At 46.0% G+C, this 15,201-nt stretch overlaps 1 long non-coding RNA gene across 1 annotated transcript; it reads left to right on the top strand.

Moving 5' to 3' along the window:
* The first annotated feature begins 7,947 nt into the window (after positions 1-7,947).
* On the top strand, positions 7,948-14,824 carry LOC145345422 (uncharacterized). The gene is made up of 3 exons (XR_013887061.1): positions 7,948-7,991; positions 12,239-12,280; positions 14,780-14,824. It is a non-coding gene; the product is annotated as an uncharacterized LOC145345422 (long non-coding RNA).
* Positions 14,825-15,201: the final 377 nt, after the last annotated feature.

Here is a 15,201-nt window from a genome sequence, read left to right as displayed (position 1 = left end):
GTAACCGGGTGGCACAGTGACTAGCGCTGCTGCCTGACAGTGCAAGGGATCCGGGTTCAGTTCCTGGATTGGGTCACTGTCTGTGTCTTCAAGACACACGACAACACAGCATCGCCGAGCAGGAACTGATTGCCAAATTCCGCGCACGTGAGGACGGCCTCAACTGGGATCTTGGGTTCATGTAACTCCCACGACTAGCCTGGGCTTGCAACAATCTCACTAACTTTCCTGGCTACAGACGATTCGCACCTCTATCCGATACATAACCCTCTCTCCACTTACATTGTCTGTACCTGTAAAGATTTGATTACCAGTTAAGATTCGCATTCCAACTATTACCTTGTAATTGACTCTGTGTCTATATATGCCCTGTTTGTGAACCAAATTCTTCACTCACCTGATGAAGGGGCACTGCTCCGAAAGCTCGTGCTACCGTATAAACCTGTTGGACTTTAAGCTAGTGTTGTGAGACTCCTTACTGTCTATGTGGATTTTTTACATTCTCCCTGCATCTGCATGGGTTTCCTCCGGTTTCTTCCCACAGTCCAAAGTTGTGTGGGTTAGGTGGATTGGTCATGCTAAATTGCCCCTTAGTGTCGGGGGACTAGCTGGGATAAATGCATAGGTTACAGGGAAAGGGCCTGGATGGGATTGTGGTCGATGCAGATGCGGAGAAATGACCTCCTTCTGCAGTGTTACGGTTCAATAGTTCTATGACCCGTATATAGATTGTTGGAGCTTCAGTTCAGGGGGAGAATAAATTGTTTCTCAAAGCCGATTTTAGATGGGCTACACACAACCGATGACTGCACATCTCCTGAGGAAATAGCCTGAAAAACCTGTCCCTCGTCAGAGCTCAGTTTGTAGCAGTCTGGCCTCATTGTCAGATTGTTTGCGCTCCCAATCCATTGACCTATCTGACCCCTGGTGGAACCACACCTTGATCTTTTACCTTGGCCTTTTGCAATTTTCTAGCGAACCCCAACGCAAACTGGAGGAGCAGCACCTCATCTTCCCGTTGGGCACTTCACAGCCTTCTGGACTGAACATTGAATTTAGCAACTTCATAGAATCATAGAACCCTACAGTGCAGAAAGAGGCCCTTCGGCCCACCGAACATAATCCCACCCAGGCCCTACCCCCCATATCCCTACGTGTTATACCCACTAATCCCTCTAACCTACACATCCCTGGACACTAAGGGGCAATCTCTTAGTGTGGCCAATCAACCTAACCCGCACATCTTTGGACTGTGGGAGAAAACCGGAGCACCCGGAGGAAACCCACGCAGACACGAGGAGAATGTGCAAACTCCGCACAGACAGTGACCCGAGCTGGGAATCGAACCCAGGACCCTGGAGCTGCGAAGCAGCAGTGCTAACCACTGTGCTACCGTGCCGCCCCATTCAAAGCATTAACTCTCCCCTCCACCCTCATCCCATATCCATTTATTTTATCTCATTTATCCATTTTTATCACTTTTTATTCCTATTTCTACTTTTCCACTTCTCCAAACCCACTCACCATCTTGCCTCCATCACATCCAACCCCCCCCTTCCCCATTCCCCCCCTTTCTCTTCAGGGCAACTGCCACATTCCTCAGGAAGTCCCTTAACAATCTGTATCTCTATCCTACTGTTCGTACATTCCGATCATTTCATGGATGCTTTTAACACCTTCTCAGCCTTCTTCATCACCATTTACATTTCCCTTGTCCAATTACAGCCCCCCCACCATAGTATAAATCTTGTCTGATTTTCTTTGCTTTCAGCTCTGGCGAAGTGTTGTCCAGACTCGAAACATTAGCTCGCTATTCTCTCCCCACAGATACTGTCAGACCTGCTGAGATTTTCCAGCGTTTTCTGTTTTTATGACCTTGATTTTAAAATTCTGCTTTTCAAATCCCTCCGCTGCCTGGCTCCTGCTTATCCCTGTAATCTCCTCCAGCTCCACAACCCTCAGAGATACCTACACTCCTCTAATTCCCACCACTTGAACATCCCCGATTTTTACCAGTTCACTTCACCAGTAGTGGCCATGCCTTCAGCTGCCTGGGCCCCAAGCTTTGGAAATGCTCTACTTAAGAACATAAGAACATAAGAAATAGGAGCAGGAGTAGGCCATCTAGCCCCTCGAGCCTGCCCCGCCATTCAATAAGATCATGGCTCGTGGCTCAGTTCCACATTCCCGCCCTCTCCCCATAACCCTTAATCCCCTCGCCTATCAAAAACCTATCAACCCGCTTCTTAAATATATTTAGCGAGGTAGCCTCCACCACTTCAACGGGCAGAGAATTCCAGAGATTCACCACCCTTTGAGTGACGAAGTTCCTCCTCAACTCCGTTCTAAACCCCCTCCATCTCTTAAACCCCGTCCATCTCTCTGCCTGACCTTCCTCCTTCAGAACACTCTTTCATATCTACCCCTGGATAGTGGTCAACCAACATAATATCTCCTTGCCCGGGGCTGTCTCATATTTTGTTTTACAATGCTTCTCTGAAGTGGGCAGCACAGTTGTTAGCGCTGCTGCCTCACGGCGCCAGGGACTCAGGTTCGATTTCCCAGCTTGGGTCACTATCTGTGTGGAGTCTGCACATTCTCTCCGTGTGGTGTCCTCTGGGTGCTCCGGTCTCCTCCCACACTTCAAAGATGTGCGTGTTGAGTGAATTGGCCATGATGAATTGCCCCTTAGTGTCAGGGGGCTTAGCAGGGTAAACACGTGGGGTTAGGAGCAAAGACTTGATGGGCCGAATAGTCTCCTCCTGCACTAAGGATTCTATGAAGCACCTTGCAGTGTCTTACTATGTTAAAGATGCTACATTAGTACAAGTTGCTGTTAATCTTAGTAGCCTCACCTTGGCTCCTGTGCTAAAATTGCATGTATAAACAAACGGCAATTTGCAGTGCCCAGTGTGCCCGCTGCTAATTCATATTCTGTGCATTTGTGTCACACCTGATCTGTTCAGTAATAGCTTGTATTTGCAGGCCTTGCTTCACTGAACATCCTGATGTGTGTCTTTTCCCAGGTCAGGTTACTGAGAAACCTCAGCTCTGGAGTAGTGATTTGCTGCCACCTCCTGGTAGTTCCTCACTAACTCACTGAGCCTGAAGTGCCACCCCTCCATCCAAGCTTTGACGACAGGGGCTCGCTGACAGGTCCTGGAGCTTGGCTTTGCACCGCCTGTGTGCAGGGTACCTTCAATGGGGAAGAACAAAAGAGATTTGCAAGCTAAGCCCCTTTATTGTATAAGAAGGCGGTGAACTTGTGCCACCTGCTGAGATTGAGCCGCAAATGATGCGGCAATGGGATGGGGGGTGGGTGGGGGGGGTTGGGGGGGGCGGGTGTAGTGGAAGACATTTTGGGCCAAATCCTAACTGCCGAAAATGGAGGCTTGTGTGGGGCGCAAGGATGAAATTCAACAAACCTGAACTAAGAATCCAACCCCCCCTCAAACCTATCCACATTTGGCTTTAACACAGAGACGCTGAAGGGCAATTTACTTTTGGAAAGTGGGTTTGACTACTAAACTATAATAAATGAGGCCTCCTACCCTCAGTTGACTCTCACTACCTGGATTTCCCAGGCCTTGGAGGGCTACAACTGAAATGGGGTGCTAAGGGCTTAATCCATCAGATTAGTGTCTTTCCAGCACTCCTTGTGGGCCAAGAGGAACAGGGGTGTTTTTTGCAAGAGTGTACAAGTCACTCAATAAACATCCGACCAGTACTATCCACAATCAGATTGTTTCCTCCAATCCAGCATTGGATCCCAGATCCCCGTTCGAGGATGAGATTAATAATGGAAAATGAGGAAATGACAGAGGCTTTGAACACTATCGCGTCTCTGTCTTCACAGTAGAAGACACAAAAAAAACCCAAGATTAGTAGAAAATGAAGAGACAAAAGAAATGGAAGAACTTAAAACAACCACTATAATTAGAAAAAACTACTAGGAAAACTAATGGGACTAATGACAAGTCTGGAACGGATGGCATGAATCCTAGGGTCTGAAAAGAAGTGACTGCAGAAATAAGGATGTGATCTTCCAAAGTTCCCAAGCTTTTGGAAATGTCACACAATTCTATAGAGGGAGGAAAGAGAAAGTCATAGGCCAGTTAGCCAAACATCTATCATTGGGAAAATGGGAGCATTTTATTAATGAAGTGATTACAAAACGTTTAGAAAATCATAATTTAATCAGGTAACATAGTTTTGTTAGAGGAAAGTCATGCTTGACAAATTTATTGTAGCTCTTGGAGGATATAACAAGTGTAGAGGAGAAAGGAGAACCAGTAGATGTACTGTATTTGAATTTTCAAAAGACATTTGATAAGGTTCTACAGAAAAGTTTCCTAAACATGATGGGGCTAAAGGGATCAAGGGATATGGGTGGAAGGGGGATCAGGATATTGAATTTGATGATCAGCCATGATCAAAATGAAGGGCGGAGCAGGCTCAAAGGGCCGAATGGACTACTCCTACTTCTATGTTTCTATGATCAGAACTCATGACCTTCTGATTTTATGCCATGTGTCTGCCTTTTCACCAAACTTTTTAACTCCTCCTCAAGCCTGTTACTGTCCTCGAAAAGGCATTCTGCATTTGTCTGACTTTCAAGGTTGTTAGGAAGTGAAAATCCTGGTCAGTTTTTTTCTCACCTCAATGAATGAAGGATTATACAGAACCTCTGATGGACTAGATATCATTGAAGCAATGAAGAAATGACTGAGAATATTTAAATGGTATAGATTAGAGACCAATGTCCTTCGGACTAAATTCTATCAACAGTTGTGTTTTACAGGGTTACCGAGGAGATCCAGGTGACACTGGGCAGAATGGCGCGAAAGGAACAAAAGGGGATCCCGTAAGTGCTTTGAATTGGTCAGTGGTCTTTAGCTGTTTTTACAAAGCGACTCTGCATTTGAGAAAGTGCTTGCTCACCCCAACTGCATTGTGCTTTTGCAGGGGATGCCTGGAAAAGAAGGCCCCAGTGGTGGAAAGGGAGAGAAAGGGACAAAGGTAAGTTCAACTGGAAAATCTTTCCAAACTCTGGGGGTGGGGGGCCTGGGGAGGTGGGGTGGCAGAGTAAGAGCGGGTTGAGGGAAGGTGCCTGTCATAGGAGGGCGGAGGTCACTCATTCAAAGGCGCCAAGGAAAGTCACCAATGAAGTTCCAAGTTGTTGAATCTTCATTCAGACCGTTCAGATGCACTACTTGACGAAATGGTAGCTGGTGACAAAGCACTCGAGGGAGCTCCAGGTGAGGTAGATACAATATTATAACATTTAGAAGACATTTGGACAGGATGGGAAAGGTTTAGAGAGATGGGCCAAACCCAGGCAAATGGGACTAGTTTAGTTTTGGGAACCTGGTCAGCTTGGACAAGTTGGGTCAAAGGACCTGTTTCTGTGCTATATGTCTCGATGACTATTATACTGGCCCTACTTACTGATAAGGAGCAAAGAGAGGAGAGAAGTACAGGACAAGAAAGAGAAATAGAGGGAAAAGAAGGATGACGTGTTATCAGTTTATCTCATCCAGATGTTTGTACATCAAGCCGCTAGCTTGGCAAGTGGCAGAGTTCCTCAATTAGACAGGAGAAAATCACATTACAGGTTGACCTGCCTGTGTCTATAACATGACCATGTTGAAAAACTACCTGGGGGCTCAGCTTGGAAATTGACATTGCAGCAGTAAAACCAGTCCTGACATCTTGAGTGACTTTATTACTGGGAGGTGAAGCTTTGATTCCAGTGACATAATGCATTACTCAACTTTTTTTTTCACAGTCACAGGTCTGGTAGCCCCAGGATTTATGTTGGCAAATAAAACATTCAAGATGATAGATCTTTGCAGAGTTTGCTCTCAAACTTTAACAAAAATTTCAGGGAGGTGAGGTGAGCGTATCAGCCAACATGATTCAGCGCTGCCTAGCTGCTGAGATGCCACCAGTATTTGATTATTTCTTTCTCTTCTTCCTTTAGCCTTTGGGGCGACTCGGTGGCACAGTGGTTAGCACTGCTGCCTCACAGAGCTAGGGACCCGGATTTAATTCCCAGCTTAGGTCACTGTCTATGCAGAGTCTGCACGTCTCTCTGTGTCTGCACATTCTCCCTGTGTCTGCGTGGGTTTCCTCCAGGTTCTCCGGATTCCTCCTACAGTCCAAAAAACACGCTGGTTAGGTGCATTAGCCATTCTCCCTCAATGTACCCAAACAGGCACTGGAGTATGGCGACTAGGGGATTTTCACAGTAATTTCATTGCTGTGTTAATGTAAGCCTACTTATGACACTGATAAATAAACAGAACTTTACTTGTGTTCACAGCCTGATAGTTCCAATCCAAGGCCATTAATTAATTTTGATGGGAGTGGGGTATGGAAATGTGCATGTGTGTGAGGGAAAATTTCACAGCCGTTAATTGTAGGGGGGACCGTGGCAGACGGGTTTGATACTGGGTCACTGATGCTGATTAATGCTCCAACAGCACAAGTTCAAACCTCATCTAGGCAGCAAGAGAAGTCAAATTCAATTAATTTAAAGTTTATTCATTAGTGTCACAAGTAGGCTTACATTCACACTGCAATGAAGTTACTGTGAAAATCCCCTAGTCGCCACAGTCTGGTGTTGTTCAGGCACACTGAGGGAGAATTTAGCATGGCCAATGCACATCTTTCAGACTGTGGGAGGAAACTGGAGCACCCGGAGGAAACCCACATAGACACGGGGGAGAATGTGCAAACTGCACACAAACAGTGACCTTAGCCGGGAATCGAACCTGGGTCCCTGGCACTGTGAGGCAGTCGTGCTAACTACTGTGCCACCGTGCCATGTAATTAATGAACCTAAGGTAAAATATTGGTCTTGTTAATAGTGACAAGAGCCAAGATTTTATGCTGTCTCCTGCCCAGTAGGTCCTGCCAAAGTGAACAGCAATTCAAATGGCATGCAGCATCCATCAGGGGAAGACATGCGGTTCTAAAATCCCGGCCCATGAAGCAAGCAGATGGTCGGAACAGCCCAAGTTGTTCACTCGTGTCCTTTAGGGAAAGAAAGCTGATGATATAGCTTACGTGTGACTCCAGATCTGCAACCATGTGTTTTACTCCTAACTGCCCCCTGTAATGGCCAAGCAAATCATTGCAGGAAACTAGCATTATGTGTGTACCTACGCCACGTGTACTCCAGCAGTTCACGAAGATGGCTCACCATCACCTCCTCAAGGGCATTTTTTTTAAATATTGATTCATGAGACATGGGCGTCACTGGCTGGCCAACATTTATTGCCCATTTCTAATTGCCCGAGGGCAATTGAGAGTCAACCACATTGCTGTGGCTCTGGAGTCACATGTAGGCCAGACCGGGTAAGAATGGCAGATTTCCTTCCCTAAAGGACATTACTGAATCAGATGGATTCTTCCAACAATTGAAAATGGCTTTATAGTCGATTCTTAATTCTGGATTTTTTTTTATTGATTTCAAATTCCACCACCTGCTGTGGCGGGATTCGAACCCAGGTCCCCAGGACATTAACTGAGTTTCTGGATTAATGATCTAGTCATAATACCACGAGGCCATTGTCTCCCCGGGGATGGGCAAATAGATGTCGGCCTAGCCTCCAAGCACAAAGAAAGAATTGCTGGATGTTTCCTCTTTCCCTCTGGGCTGCAGAGAACCTATAACGGTGCACGCTTTACCTTGCCTTGTTGGAAGGGTCAAGCTCAAAGGATTGAATAGCTGCCTCTCATTTCAGCTCTGCTTTCATTGTAGATTGCCTTTGAGCAAAACACAGAGTCTCCAGACAGAAGCAGCTGCACAGTTGATATAAAACAAGATAACAGCTGTCATGTTGAGCATACTGAGCTGTTGTCCATCATTCTTCCCCTGGCCCACCAGTCTCGCATTGAATGTGAAAGAGTAGCGTTTTTCACAAGTCACTTTTCTGTTTCAGGGTGACACTGGATTGACAGGACCCCCAGGCCCACCAGGAATCGTGAGTTATCTTTTCAAACTGTTTGTATTATAAATGAAAAGAATCGTTAGTGTACTCTCTTGCTGCTCGCGATGTAAAAATAGTTTTAAGCTGCCGAGAGCACCAGGGTCTACAGGACAGAAAGACATGGCCAACTTTCATATCAATAATATGAAGGTACATTTCCTACCAAGAAGTATTATCCAACCATTTGCATGCGACAGTAAGAGGGAAGCACAGTGGCTCGCACTGCTGCCTCTCAGCGCCAGGGTTCGATTCCTGGCTTGGGTCACTATCTGTGCAGAGTCCACACACTTTCCACCTGTCTGCATGGGTTTCCTCTAGTGCTCTGGTTTCCTCCTACAGTCCAAAAGACATGTTGGTTATGTGGATTGGTCATGCTAAATTCTCTCTCGGTGTACTCGAACAGGTGTCGCAGTGTGGCGGCTAGGGGATTTTCACAGTAACTTCATTGCAATGTTAATGTAACCTAATTGTGACACTAATAAATACATTTTTTTAAAAACTTTAAAAAAAACTCCCTGCTTCTTTGTCTGCGGAAGGGAGCTGCAAGAAAGAAACATGGCAGGCTCCCTGTTGGCGTGGTTGCTTCACAGCTCAATGGGTTTGTGTGTGTGTGTACACGCACATGTGTTTATGTGCATGTGTGCTGTGCATAGGTGTATCTTTTTGAGACTTACAAGATAATGAAGGGGCTAGATAGGGTAGAGGTAGAGAGATTCTTCCTGCTTAGAGAGTTCAGCAGAACTTGAGGGCACATCCTTAAGATAAGGGGGCGGGGGCAGTTTAGAACGGAGCTGAGGAGGAATTTCTTCCCTCAAAGGGTGGTGAATCTCTGGAATTCTCTGCCCATTGAAGTGGTGGAGGCTACCTCGCTAAATATATTTCAGTCACGGGTAGATAGATTTCTGATAGACAGGGGAATTAAGGGTTATGGGGAGAAAGTGGAACTGAGCCACGACAGATCAGCCATGATCTTATTGAATGGCGGGGCAGGCTCGAAGGGCTAGATGGCCTACTCCTGCTCCTATTTCTTATGTTCTTATGATTGGGGAGGGAGTCAAGTGTAGTCCATGCTCACCATTCACTAACAGGACTACAATTTGCAAGGAGAGTGAAAGAAAATGGGGGAGTGGGACTAATCATAGAATCTCTATAATGCAGAAGGAGACCATCTGGCCCATCGAATCTGTATTGACTCTCCGACAGAGCATCCCACTCAGGTCATGCCCCTGTAGCCCCTTGCAGTTACCATGGCTAATCCATCTATCTTGCATATCTTTAGACACTAAGGGGCAATTTAGCAAGGCCAATCCATCCAGCCTGCACATCTTTGGAGTGGGGGAGGAAACCCACACAGACACGGGAAGGCTGTGCAAACTCCGCATAAGCAGACACCCAAGGCCAGAACTGAACCCGGGTCCCTGGCGCTGTGAAATAGCAGTGCAAACTAGTGTGTCACTGTGCTGCCCAGAGAGTCCACTCAAATAGCTGGCACAAACATGATGGACATTCTAGACAGATTAATCATAGTGGGATCTTGTCTTGACCTCTTGTGTGTGCATGTGAGTATACTCTTGCAGGAGGGAAGCTTTCTTTCCCCACTCTGTGCAGCCCAGGTGGAATTCCGGTCAACCATCCAACTTGTGCGATGATATCATTTGAGGCAAGGATTCTGACACCAATGTGAGCCACATGTGACTCTAGGAGCAATAAATACTACTTCCGCACATAACTGCCAACCTTATTCTTAACTTCAGAGAAGTAGTCTGCACTCTGAGATTTAATTGAATTTTAGATGAGTTTCTTTTTCTCATTGACGACCTCCATTTTCAAAGGAACATCAAGACGTTGAATGCTAAGAAGCTGACTCATCCAACATCAAGAGATCGATGTTGCAGGGTCTTTGATTGTATTGATCGCCTCTCGTAGCCAATATCACTACCTTTGCAAAAAAAGTTCAAGTAAAGGATTAATTCATCCTGAATTCAATCTGCAGAATTCTGTTGTGAAGCCTTTCCTTTACATCTGGTTCTTTAAAGAAGTGATCAAGAGGACAGGTCCCACCTCTGTGTCTTGATGCAATGTTTCATTAAAATGCCCCAGTTTGTCATTGGAATTGAAAATATGTAATTAACGCACTAATTTTGATCACCAACAATTAATCCCAAAACTACATTTACACTTTTTTTAAAAAAATTGTCCGTACAGTTTATTGCTACACAGAAGTTGTACCCCATTCAATACACATAGAAATGTAGAAAATAGGAGCAGGAGTAGGCTATTCAGCCCTTAAGCCTGCTCTGCCACTCACCATCCAACTCAGTTACTGTTCCCACGTTCCCCCCTTATCCATTGATCCCTTTAATCCCAAGAGCTGTATCTAACGCCTTCTTGAAAACATGCAATGTTTTGACCTCAATTGATTTCTGTGGCAGTGAATTCCACAGGCTCACCACGCTCTGGGTGAAATAATTTCTCCTCATCTCAATTCTAAACAGTCTATCCCATATCTTCAGACTGTGACCCTGGATCTGGACACCCCCCTCCTTCCTGCATCTATCCTGTCTAGTCCTGTTAGAATTTTATAGGTTTCTATGAGATTTGCTCCCCCCCCCCCACCCGCCCCCCCCCCCCCACCCGCCCCCCCCCAACCAACAGCTCTTGCCTGCCCCCTCTCCATGCTTCTAAACTCCCATCCAATATAATCCTAACCGACTCAATCTCTCCTCATATGTCAGTCCCACCACTCCGGGAATGAGTCTGACAAACCCTCTGTGCATTCGCAAGAATATCTTTCCTCAGGTAAGGAGACCAAAGCTGCATACAATGTTCCAGGTGTGGTCTCACCAAGGCCCTGCATAATTGCATCAAGACTTCTGCACTGGAATCCTCTCACTATGAAGGCCAACTCACCATTTGCCTTTTTCACCGTCTACTGCACCAACCATGCACGCGTACACAAATATAACAAGTGATAACACATGTCACACAATAGCAAATAGGTCCGCTTAAAAGCATAACGTGACAATGGTGGTTTAATAGCCAGCATTAGGAAGTGTACCAAGACTGGAAATGTATCCGTTTATGCTGGCAAAATCCTTCATGAAAATAAGGTTCTGTCGAGGCTGAAAATCTGAAATTAAAATGGATAGAATGAATGCGCATAGGGTGGGATTTTCCGGATGCGTTCACCCCAAGACCGGAAAATCCCACCTGAAGTCAACAGACCTTTGTACAATCCGTGTTCCGCCCGGTACAATTCTGGTGGCAGGCAGGACGGAAAAATTCCGCCCTTTGTCTTTTCTCCCCAGGGAAGGGGAATTGAAAGTTAGAGATCATGGGTTTAAGGTGAGAGGGGAAAGATTTAAAAAGGAGCTGAGGAGCAACTTCTTCAGGCAGATGGTTCCCATATATAGGGAATGGGCTGCCAGAGAAAGAGCTTGAGGCAGTTTCATAGAATCCAAACAGTGCAGGAGGAGGCCATTCGGTTCATCAAGCCTGCACCTACGACAATCCCACCCAGGCCCCACCCTCATAACCCCATGCTTTTGCCCTAGCTCGTCCCCCTGACACAAAGGGGCAATTTAGCATGGCCACTCAACCTAACCCGCACGTCTTTGAATTGTGGGGGGAAACCGGAGCGCCCGGAGGAAACCCACGCAGACGTGGGGAGAACGTGCAAACTCCCCATGGACAATCGAACCTGGATCCCTGGCGCTGTGAGTCAGCAGTGCTAACCTCTGTGCCGCCCTGTACTTTTTGAATAGCAATTTATCAAGAGCAAGATTTAAAAATCGTTTGGATAAGTACATAGTTCGGGAAGGGATTAGAGGGATAGGGGCCAAACGTGGGCATTTAGGACTAGCAGGGAAGGCACCATGGTCAGCATGGAGCTGTTGGGTTGAAGAGCCTGTATCCGTCCTGTACTGCTCTCTGACTTTAAAAAAGAAATGCTGGCAAACTCAGAGCAGATTCTGAAGAAGAGTAATATGGATTCGAAACATTAACTCTTGTCTCTTTCTCCACCGATGTTGCCAGGCCTGCTGAGATTATCCAGCATTTTCTGTCTTTACCCCTTCACAAACTTAATTTTCACACACCAGTAAGCTTTCATTTTGTGTGTGTGTGTGTGTGTGTGTGTGTGTGTGTGTGTGTGTGTGTGTGTGTGTGTGTGTGTACATACATCAGAATGACACAGAGAGACAAAATTACCTGAACCTCTTTTTTTTTTCTGTTACTTGCAGGGAATGGCGTCTGAGTACTCACTGCAGCAGATTGGAATACCTGTAAGTTTCTCTTTCATCCTTCTAGCTCCTCATTGCCGCTGTTTGCCTGTTTATTGAGGACCCTAGGTGACAGGGATAAAGGGGTGCAGGACAGAGTTGAGAAGAGTCGACGAGATGATAAGATCCACCAAGAATCATAGAATCCCCACAGTGCAGAAGGAGGCCATTTGGCCCATCAAGTCTGCACTGACCACAATCCCACCGAAGTCCTATTCCCATAACCCCACATGTGCCAGTGGCGGCACGGTAGCACAGTGGTTAGCACTTCTGCTTCACAGCTCCAGGGACCTGGGTTCGATTCCCGGGTTGGGTCACTATCTATGTGGAGTTTGCACATTTTCCTCATGTCTGCGTGGGTTTCCTCCGGGTGCTCCAGTTTCCTCCCACAATCCAAAGCTGTGTGGGTTAGATTGATTGGCCATGCTAAAATTGCCCCTTAGTGTCCTGAGGTGCCTAGGTCAGAGGGATTAGCACGTAAATGTGTAGGGATATGGGGGTAGGGCCCAGGTGGGATTGTGGTCAGTGCAGACTCGATGGACCAAATGACCTCTTTTCGCACTGTAGGGTTTCTATGATTCTATATTTACCCTGCTCATGCCCCTGACACTAGGGTCAGTTTAGCATGGTCAATCAACCTAATCCGCACATCTTTGGAATGTGCGAGGAAACCGGAGCGCCCGGAGGAAACCCACGCAGACACGGGGATAATGTACAAACTCCACACAGACAGTGACCCAAGCTGGAACTGAACCCGGGTTCCTGGCGCTGTGAGATATTTGTATTTTAATCCAATAGATAATGAGAGTGAGGAGTTTCACCATATGGAAATATAAATGAGTGCAGAAGTTGTGTACATCGATGGTACAGGTGACCCCTTCCTTTAACCATTTAGTTTTGTAATCAGTGCATCTTCCCCGCTGTGTAACACTTGGAGCATGTCAACGGCCCAAACATCCACTTAAACACCAACTTTAACCTGGGGCCCTTGGGGCAGGCATTAAGCTCACGGCAAGCAATAGCATTGTGGTATTGTCACTGAACTTGCGTTCCAGAGACCAGGGTAATGCTCAGATTTGAATCCCACCATGGCAGATGGTGAAATTTGAATTGAATAAAAAATCTGGAACTAAAAGTCTAGTGGTGATCGTGAAACCATTGTAGATTGTCAAAAAAAAACCCATCTGGTTCACTGATGTCCTTTAGGGAAAGAAATCTGTCATCCTTACCCAGTCTGGCCTACATGTGACTTCAAGTTCACAAGAATGTGGTTGACTCTTAACCACCCCTTTCAAGGGCAATTAGGAATGGACAATAAATGTTGGACCAGCCAGTGATACCCACATCCCATGAAAGAATTTTTAAAAATGAGGTCCAATCTATTTGAACTCACAGAACACATCACACTGGGTATGTTTCCCAGCTGAAACCTGGTAGTCAATGAGGTCAGACCATTGGTATGCCAGGAGGCGGCATCTGGGAGCACACAGCAGGGTCCGTGCCATGCGGGTAAGTGGTATGGGTGAGGGATGGGGATGGTGGAGGCTAAATGATTGTGCAAAGAAAAGGAAAATCAGGGTGCTGGGCTTCCCAGAGGAGCAATCCAGCCTTTGTGTGGCACCAAATCTGGCTGCTCGCTATTCAGATGCCGTCTGAGTCACGCCATCAGACTCCAACTTGAGAATTTCTGTCATGCTCTGACCTGCCCAGGGTAAGGGCCTGCTTTGCTGTCCAAACAGGGCCTAATAAACAGTAACAGATGCTATAAAGAAGGGCATATTTACCAATAACCTGCTGTTTGAGCAGTAGATGGGCTGAGGCAGATTTGAAGGTGGATAAAGTTACTAACATGCAGGTGGATGCCCAGGGCAGCACCTGATTCTGGAGCTATGCTGCCATGCCTTCAATAAACATACAAAATAGAATAAAACCCACGCTAAAATGGAACCACTTGCGGCCGTGTTAGGTCTTCTGTCCTTCCCTTCCTGCTGCTCATGCAGTTTAATAGTAAAACTAACGACCGTCACCCGGGAGCCATCACTTTAAGATAATTGACTCTGCCTGTAGTAGATCGGACATCAAGCAGTTGGTGGATCTAATTACCATCACCAGTAAGACATGTTTGTCCATCTTTATTCTGAAATAATGAGGTGCTAAGACGGACCCTTTATATCAACAATTAACAGCGTGGAGTATTTTTGTGCATTTGGTGTCTATTTTAAGCCCTATAATTATAGCCTCTTTTTTAACGATAGTATCATTTTACAGTGAGATGATTTAAATAACATGCTTAAGAATAGGACCGTGATTTGAATGGGAGCATTTCAAGTGCGCATGCAGAATGAGGGTGTGATAATGATAGTTTTGTCCTTTCTTTGTAAACCTGGCTTGTGAACAGAGAGATGGCCCATTAAGAAGGACATGTTCTCTTTCGGTCCGGGGCTGCCCTGCCCTGTCCTGTGCTAATGATGTTAATTAATTTTCCTTTTTTTTTGTTAAAAGGGTGAAGCTGGAGATAAAGGAGATAAGGGAGAACATGGAGATCCGGTGTGTATTTTGTGCTGATGTACATATATATATAAAACAATAAGCATTCTCACAGTCAACAGCAATCATGCTGATAGCAATGGAATCTGAGGAGGCCATTCAGCCCATCCTAGTGTCCTCTAAAAGGGCTGTCCAATGAATTCCATGTAAAGAAACATCGAATTTTGGAGCAGGAGTAGGCCATTTGGCCCTTCAAGCCTGTTCCACCATTCAACATGATCATGTCTGATCCTCCATCTCAATGCCATATTCCCAATTTCTCCCCATACTCCTTGATGCCATTAAAATCTAAACAAAAATCCATCTTTCCTGAATTACATTCTGTGATTTGGCTTCCACAGCACCTAGCCACCAATGTAAAAAATTGCCTAGGTATG

Source organism: Carcharhinus amblyrhynchos, chromosome 7, assembly GCF_965287045.1.
Source record: "Carcharhinus amblyrhynchos chromosome 7, sCarAmb.v2.hapA, whole genome shotgun sequence".
Lineage (NCBI taxonomy): Eukaryota > Metazoa > Chordata > Chondrichthyes > Carcharhiniformes > Carcharhinidae > Carcharhinus > Carcharhinus amblyrhynchos.
Note: the sequence above shows the minus strand (reverse complement) of the source record. Positions and strands in the feature narration are given on the sequence as shown.